The 8096-nt window shown below is 37.3% G+C and overlaps 1 protein-coding gene across 1 annotated transcript in view; it reads right to left on the bottom strand.

Moving 5' to 3' along the window:
- klc3 (kinesin light chain 3) overlaps nt 1-4589 on the bottom strand; it is a 32252-nt gene extending 27663 nt beyond the window's left edge. Inside the window, exon 1 of the mRNA XM_061972179.1 lies at nt 4462-4589. The gene's annotated coding sequence lies outside the window, so the exon portion shown is untranslated. The remainder of the gene's footprint in view (nt 1-4461) is intronic.
- Nucleotides 4590-8096: the final 3507 nt, after the last annotated feature.

Below are 8096 nucleotides of genomic sequence, written 5' to 3' on the forward strand. Positions count from 1 at the left end.
GGAATAGTATAAGCATTTAAAAAGTAAAAGTATTGCTTATTTTGCTTTAAAATGTGCAAAAATAAAGATAAACATCCAATACAAAAAAGTGCAAAACGGAAATATTCTGTAACAAGTGTAAACATTTCAACAAAAGTAAAAGTATTGCTTATTTGCTAAAATGTGCAAAAATAAAGCTAAACATCCAATACAAAAAAGTGTACAGTGTAAACATTTCAACAAAAGTAAAAGTATTGCTTATTTTGCTTAATAACACAACAATGATAGTATGATTAAAGTGAAAGTTAATTGTTGGTTTGTACATAGTATATGTAACTGTTAATGTTGTAAAAGGTATTTGCACAACTAATTAACGTTAGCGTTTGTGACACGTCTTGTGCCGTGGGGTTCTTTCAGGACCGACAGACTGAACGCCAGACGGCTTTGCCAGGTTTACAATCTTTTAATTTTACACAAAGTCTTTTCTCTTCCAACTGCGCGGATCGCGCACCTGGGCACGATTGCGGCGTCGCTCCCGGCGCGCCCCGCCTCGCCGCTCGCTCGCCGCCGCCGCCTCTCCACAGCGTTAAAGAGGAGCGCGTCTTTGTAAACACTGAACAGGCACGCCAAACGTGCTTTAGTTTATGAATTTACAACGCAGATACAAATGACACATTCATGTTTTTGTGTAATAATGACAACGTATACGCACGTGGACGATTGACTTGTTGATGGTGATGGCAAGAACGCTGTCGGGTGTTTTCTTTTCAAATGTTCGTTCATAGCCGTTGTGCTGCTATGATAGGCCATTTCCGCTCGACACAGTGTGCATACAACAACATTATTAGGCCGTTTATTGAAATACTCCCACACTTTTGACGACTTTTGGCGTGCTTTTTCCCCCTCGCTCGCATCGTCTGCTTTGCGCTCCGCCATGACAGTAAAGTAGTGTGACGTAAATATGCGACGCGCCGACGCACAAAAACGGCGTCGACGTATTTACGTAACCGATGACGTCGACTACGTCGACGCGTCGTTTCAGCCTTAATAAAGACTTAATTTACAAATGTAAAAAAAATTTTTACAAAAAAGATCAGTTAGAACAGGTAGTGATGGGTTGATGAGGCGTCATGAAGCGTTTTGACACATTGCAAAACTGTATTGATACTGTGTCGATACTGTGTCACTAAATACTGACATCTGCTGGACATTAAAAATCCCTACAGGCAACCTATGGACCGACTCAACTGACACTGATTTGATGCCCTAGTACAGGGGTCACCAACCTTTTTGAAACCAAAAACTACTTCTTGGGTACTGATTAATGCGAAGGGCTACCAGTTTGATACACACTTAAATAAATAAATATATTGTCATTTGTAAGTTACACGTAAGTGTGATTTAAACAAGAATAGCTAAATAAATAAATTTATATATATAAAAAAATGGGTATTTCTGTCTGTCATTCCGTCGTACATTTTTTTTTCTTTTTACGGAAGGTTTTTTGTAGAGAATAAATTATGAAAAAAACACTTAATTGAACGGTTTAAAAGAGGAGAAAACACGAAAAAAATTAAAATAAAATTTTGAAACAGTTTATCTTCAATTTCGACTCTTTAAAATTCAAAATTCAACCGACAAAAAGAAGAGAAAAACTAGCTAATTTGAATCTTTTTGAAAAAATAAAAAAAATAATTTATGGAACATCATTAGTAATTTTTTCTGATTAAGATAAATTTTAGAATTTTGATGACATGTTTTAAATTGGTTAAAATCCAATCTGCACTTTGTTAGAATATTTAACAAATTGGACCAAGCTATATTTCTAACAAAGACAAATCAGTATTTCTTCTAGATTTTCCAGAACAACAATTTTAAAAGAAATTCAAAATACTTTGAAATAAGATTTAAAATTTGATTCTAAAGATTTTCTAGACTTGCCAGAATAATTTTTTTGAATTTTAATCATAGTAAGTTTGAAGAAATATTTCACAAATATTCTTCGTCGAAAAACCAGAAGCTAAAATATGTATTATTCTTTACAATAAAAATAAAAAATTTTTTTACTTGAACATTGATTTAAATTGTCAGGAAAGAAGAGGAATAAATTTAAAAGGTAAAAAGGTATATTTGTTTAAAAATCCTAAAATCATTTTTAAGGTTGTATTTTTTTTCTAAAATTGTATTTCTAAAAGTAATAAGAAGCAAAGTAAAAAATAAATGACTTTATTTAAACAAGTGAAGACCCATCCATCCATCCATTTTCTACCGCTTATTCCAAGTGAAGACCAAGTCTTTAAAATATTTTCTTGGATTTTCAAATTCTATTTGAGTTTTGTCTCTTTTAGAATTAAAAATGTGGAGCAAAGCGAGACCAGCTTGCTAGTAAATAAATAACATTTAAAAAATAGAGGCAGCTCACTGGTAAGTGCTGCTCTTTGAGCTATTTTTAGAACAGGCCAGCGGGCGACTGATCTGGTCCTTACGGGCTACCTGGTGACCGCGGGCACCGCGTTGGTGACCCCTGCCCTAGTATATACAATAATATAAACCAAGTCATTGTATTTCATTTAGGATGATTTCATATCTTCATCTAAATAAAAATATATTTTTATCTTTTTTAGATACTAGAGATGCGCGGTTTGCGGACACAACCGCGGAGTCCGCGGATTATCCGCGGATCGGGCGGATGAAATTAAAAAAAATAAGATTTTATCCGCGCGCGGGTCGGGTCGGGTGGATTAATTAGATTTTTTTTTTTTTTTTTTTTTGCGCGTGGCAGTTAAACCAATTGGTAAATATATATACATAGTTAAATGTTGTTACCCACATACGAAAAACGAGCAGGCACCTGCAGCATATGCCACAACAGAAGAAAAAAAAAGAAAAGAGATGGACACTTTTACGGAGCGGAGAAGGGACGCCTCGCCGGGGTCCGGGACCGAGGCCCCTTCCCCCGAGAGGGCCCCACCGGGAGCCGTAGCTGAGGCGATCCGCGAGAAGGGCCCGACGCACGTCCAGGGTCACCATCTGTTTGGGCGACGAAAAACGTTGAAAGTTTTCCACTTGTATCGCTAGCAACGGCATTAGACTTGTGTTTTTTTGTCCCAACGTGGTCTTTTACATCGCTAATTCCTCCGTGTCCGATCGAAAAATCTTGTCTGCACAAGGTGCAATTCGCGTAGTTTTCACACTTTTTTTTTTTTTTAATTAATGAAAAACCCGGAATAGGTTGATGAAAACCGTACGAATTACGGGAAAACCGGAGTAGTTGGCAGGCTCACTAATGCCTTGCATCATCTATATTAGATCGGGCGGATGGCGGGCGGGTGCAGTTCTGATCAAACGTTACATCGGGTGGATGGCGGATGATTGACGACTTTCTGACGCGGTTGCGGATTAAATAAATTGCCTATCCGCGCATCTCTATTAGATACAGTCAATAAATAATGTGAACATGTATCATAACATGGAAATCTAAGAGAACGTGTTGTGGATGATTGTGGACTGGGAATTGTTTTCATTTTATTTTTTTTACACATTTTTATTAAAAATTAAAAAAAAAAGTTTTTCCGACGTATTACATTTTAGACGATTTCTCTTAAGTTATTATTTCTCCGGCTGTAGAAAAGAGCCGCTCACAGGGCACAGAGGAGGCGACACAGTTGGCATATCGGTCACGTGACCAAAACAGCTCATGATCGGTCACGTGACTTTCTAAAAGCGGTAAGCGCACCGACACAGGGTTTCCGCTCTATGAGCTCGACGCATGCGCCGATGCATCGGTGTTGTCGGACCCATCACTAATATATCCTGTGTATCTATGTACGTGCGGATTTATGTGCGCATCTATCCAATAAACACTGTAATAAACAGTGCGGTGTGTTTTATTAAGGCAGATTAGTGGAGGCCTTGTGTGTGTTTGCGGGGATTTCAGGAAACAATTACAAGTCGTTAGAGCAGCTTAAATACGAGACTTTAAAGATAAACCCTACAAGGAATGTGTGTAGAATGTCGTTAAAGTCACATCAGCTAAGAACACACACCGTGTGTGTGTGTGTGTGTGTGTGTGTGTGTGTGTGTGTGTGTGTGTGTGTGTCAGTAATATGAGTTGGGTGACACAAGAGAGCTCAGCTGTGGGCTGGCATGCTGCCATGGTTACCTTATAAGGCAACTAGTCTCCTCCAATCACCATCTCCTACCTGATTACATTTGTGAATTATTCAAACAACGTTTTTAAATGTTAATAAACCCCCAAGTGGCAAATAAACATGTGACAGATGAAGATCAACGTCGCTTGACGTAGTACCAGAACTGGCCTGCGAGAGGCGTGACTGAGCCGCGGAGCTCCCACCCCGAGTGGCGAAGAAGAAAATTACGTGCTAACGGGCTAGCTATTAGCTTAACTGGGAAAGCGGTTGCGGTGGTCATTTATCGCCAACTATATAGCAGTTAGGCTTGTGTGACACATTAAATACATACCTGAGTATTTACCACGACTCAACGAAGTTCGCGGTCCATTCCTGAAATGTGTCTAACTTTAAGCGTCACGCTGTTTTGCCAGTCGGCTTTTATTTGCTCGACTTCCGCCTTCTTCGGTTCCGCGGTCTTTCTGATTGGCTGTTGTTGTCACGTGACAATGACGTAGTTCATGTGGCTGAGACGTGCGCAGTGAACAAAAACATGAAGATTGACTGAGCTCCTTCTTCAAAAACATGACAACTGATTCGTCTTCAAGTGTTGTCGTTGAATCGTTTTTGTGTATTGGTGTGATGAATGCACTCATTAAAAAGCAGCCATATGTGTAGATGACAACATAATGTTATACTTCATTGTAATGCAGTTACATCACCTTGCTGTCTATCAAACATGCAGGCCGTCCATCAGGGGGCGCCACGCCAGTGCCACAAATGTTGGAAGAAAAAAAAAAAAAAAAAAAAGTTGGTACTATTATTTCTAAATACAAAAAATAATCCCACGTTAATTAAAATGCAAAGTAAAGCCTATTTATTAGAAATATTATTTGTTACAACATTACGCCCCCCCCCCCCTCCTCCCCCCGCACGGTGCGCCCCCTCCCTTCCCGTATCATGACTCTTTTTGGACGTCACCACATCAAAAAAATCAACACAAGATGTCAAAACGGCCAAAACTGTCAGGTGCCCAGGGAAGAAAAAAGAGAAAAGAAGAGGAGGAGAAAGGAGAAAAGACAGAGGTAGCAGGTAGGTAACGTTAGCCTACATGAAATTATTTGTCTGTTACAGAATGTGATAGTAACCTGGCTTTTTAGCATTAAGCTAATGTTACATGATTCGGCAATTGCTAATCAATAAATAGCTAGTTCTGTTTTAACGTCGGGTTAATTTTGTGGAGGGGGCTAAATTGTTATGGAAAATAATAATGTAACGTTAGGTAATTACAGTACTCCCACCTTACATTCCTCAGGGACATTTGTATTAGATCTTTTAAGCAGGTGTTTTTTGTTTACATTGTTATTGCCTTCTGGTTGGCTAATGTTTGCCCTGCAGGTAATAGTCACTTTTCCACCCCTTTATATATTAGGTATAGTTGTAAGTAAAAAAAAAAAAAAGGTCAAAGACAAAGCTATTCAGTTTCTTGTGAGTATATACACTTCACTGCCGATGTGGGGGGGCGCCACCTAAAATCTTGCCTAGGGCGCCAGATTGGTTAGGGCCGGGCCTGATTTGACCCCGCTCACTCACATTGACCCTCACATGCACATGCGCACGCACACAAGGTCATGCTTTTATTTCTAATGACTTTCTCTTTAGTGAATGGATGGCCAAAATGTCCCCACAACACACTGTGTGCACAATTATTATTATTATGAAGTGACCTGGAAAAAACCCCAAAAAAAACCCATTTTGCAACATGTCCAAACTTGACCAAAGAGCTGAAAAGCCAGGGGTCTGATGAGGGTGTGGGGGATCTGCCCCAACCTCTAGACCAGGGGCCGGCAACCCAAAATGCTGAAAGACCAAAAATACAAGAAAAAATCTGTGTGGAGCCGCAAAAAATTAAAAGCCTTATAATGAAGGCAACACATGATGTAAGTGTCCATAGTAGCCTACTATCAAAATGACTTTAAAAGTCTTATATAAGTGTTATAATGAAGGCAACACATTTAGTAAGTGTCTATAGTAGCCTACTATCAAAATGACTTTAAAAGTCTTATATAAGTGTTATAATGAAGGCAACACATGATGTAAGTGTCTATAGTAGCCTACTATCAAAATGACTTTAAAAGTCTTATATAAGTGTTATAATGAAGGCAACACATGATGTAAGTGTCTACATTAGCCTACTATCAAAATGACTTTAAAGTCTTATATAAGTGTTATAATGAAGGCAACACATGATGTAAGTGTCTATATTAGCCTACTATCAAAATGACTTTAAAAGTCTTATATAAGTGTTATAATGAAGGCAACACATGATGTAAGTGTCTATAGTAGCCTACTATCAAAATGACTTTAAAAGTCTAATATAAGTGTTATAATGAAGGCAACACATTTAGTAAGTGTCTATAGTAGCCTACTATCAAAATGACTTTAAAAGTCTTATATAAGTGTTATAATGAAGGCAACACATGATGTAAGTGTCTATAGTAGCCTACTATCAAAATGACTTTAAAAGTCTTATATAAGTGTTATAATGAAGGCAACACATTAAGTAAGTGTCTATAGTAGCCTACTATCAAAATGACTTTAAAGTCTTATATAAGTGTTATAATGAAGGCAACACATGATGTAAGTGTCTATAGTAGCCTACTATCAAAATGACTTTAAAAGTCTTATATAAGTGTTATAATGAAGGCAACACATGATGTAAGTGTCTATATTAGCCTACTATCAAAATGACTTTAAACGTCTTATATAAGTGTTATAATGTAGGCAACACATGATGTAAGTGTCTATATTAGCATACTATCAAAATGACTTTAAAAGTCTTATATAAGTGTTATAATGAAGGCAACACATTAAGTAAGTGTCTATAGTAGCCTACTATCAAAATGACTTTAAAAGTCTTATATGTGTTATAATGAAGACAACACATGATGTAAGTGTCTATATTAGCCTACTATCAAAATGACTTTAAAAGTCTTATATAAGTGTTATAATGAAGGCAACACATTAAGTAAGTGTCTATAGTAGCCTACTATCAAAATGACTTTAAAAGTCTTATATAAGTGTTATAATGAAGGCAACACATTAAGTAAGTGTCTATAGTAGCCTACTATCAAAATGACTTTAAAAGTCTTATATAAGTGTTATAATGAAGGCAACACATTAAGTAAGTGTCTATAGTAGCCTACTATCAAAATGACTTTAAAAGTCTTATATAAGTGTTATAATGAAGACAACACATGATGTAAGTGTCTATATTAGCCTACTATCAAAATGACTTTAAAAGTCTTATATAAGTGTTATAATGAAGGCAACAGATGATGTAAGTGTCTATAGTAGCCTACTATCAAAACGACTTTAAAAGTCTTATATAAGTGTTATAATGAAGGCAACACATTAAGTAAGTGTCTATAGTAGCCTACTATCAAAATGACTTTAAAAGTCTTATATAAGTGTTATAATGAAGGCAACACATTTAGTAAGTGTCTATATTAGCCTACTATCAAAATGACTTTAAAAGTCTTATATAAGTGTTATAATGAAGGCAACACATTTAGTAAGTGTCTATAGTAGCCTACTATCAAAATGACTTTAAAAGTCTTATATAAGTGTTATAATGAAGGCAACACATTAAGTAAGTGTCTATAGTAGCCTACTATCCAAGGCTGACGCAAATCTTCGTTGACAGAAATGTTGTATTAGAACTTTTAGTCTACACATTTGTGTCCTACATGGCCTAAGGTAGTAAAAGAGGTGAACAGATGCACTGAGGGGAGGAGGGGAGGAGGGGGACGAGTGCGGGACAGCTGAGTCGACGCAATCCAATCAGGGGTCTGGCAGCAGAGGCCACACTAAAATAGAAACGAGAGGTCACGGCCCCGCTGCGACATTTTGTCTTTCCTTCAAAATGTCCTCATAAAAATGGCATTTTCTTTAAAAACTTTGAGTGTGTCAGCCAGGACGTCTGAT

Source organism: Nerophis lumbriciformis, linkage group LG17 (genome assembly GCF_033978685.3).
Source record: "Nerophis lumbriciformis linkage group LG17, RoL_Nlum_v2.1, whole genome shotgun sequence".
NCBI classification, from domain to species: Eukaryota; Metazoa; Chordata; class Actinopteri; order Syngnathiformes; family Syngnathidae; genus Nerophis; species Nerophis lumbriciformis.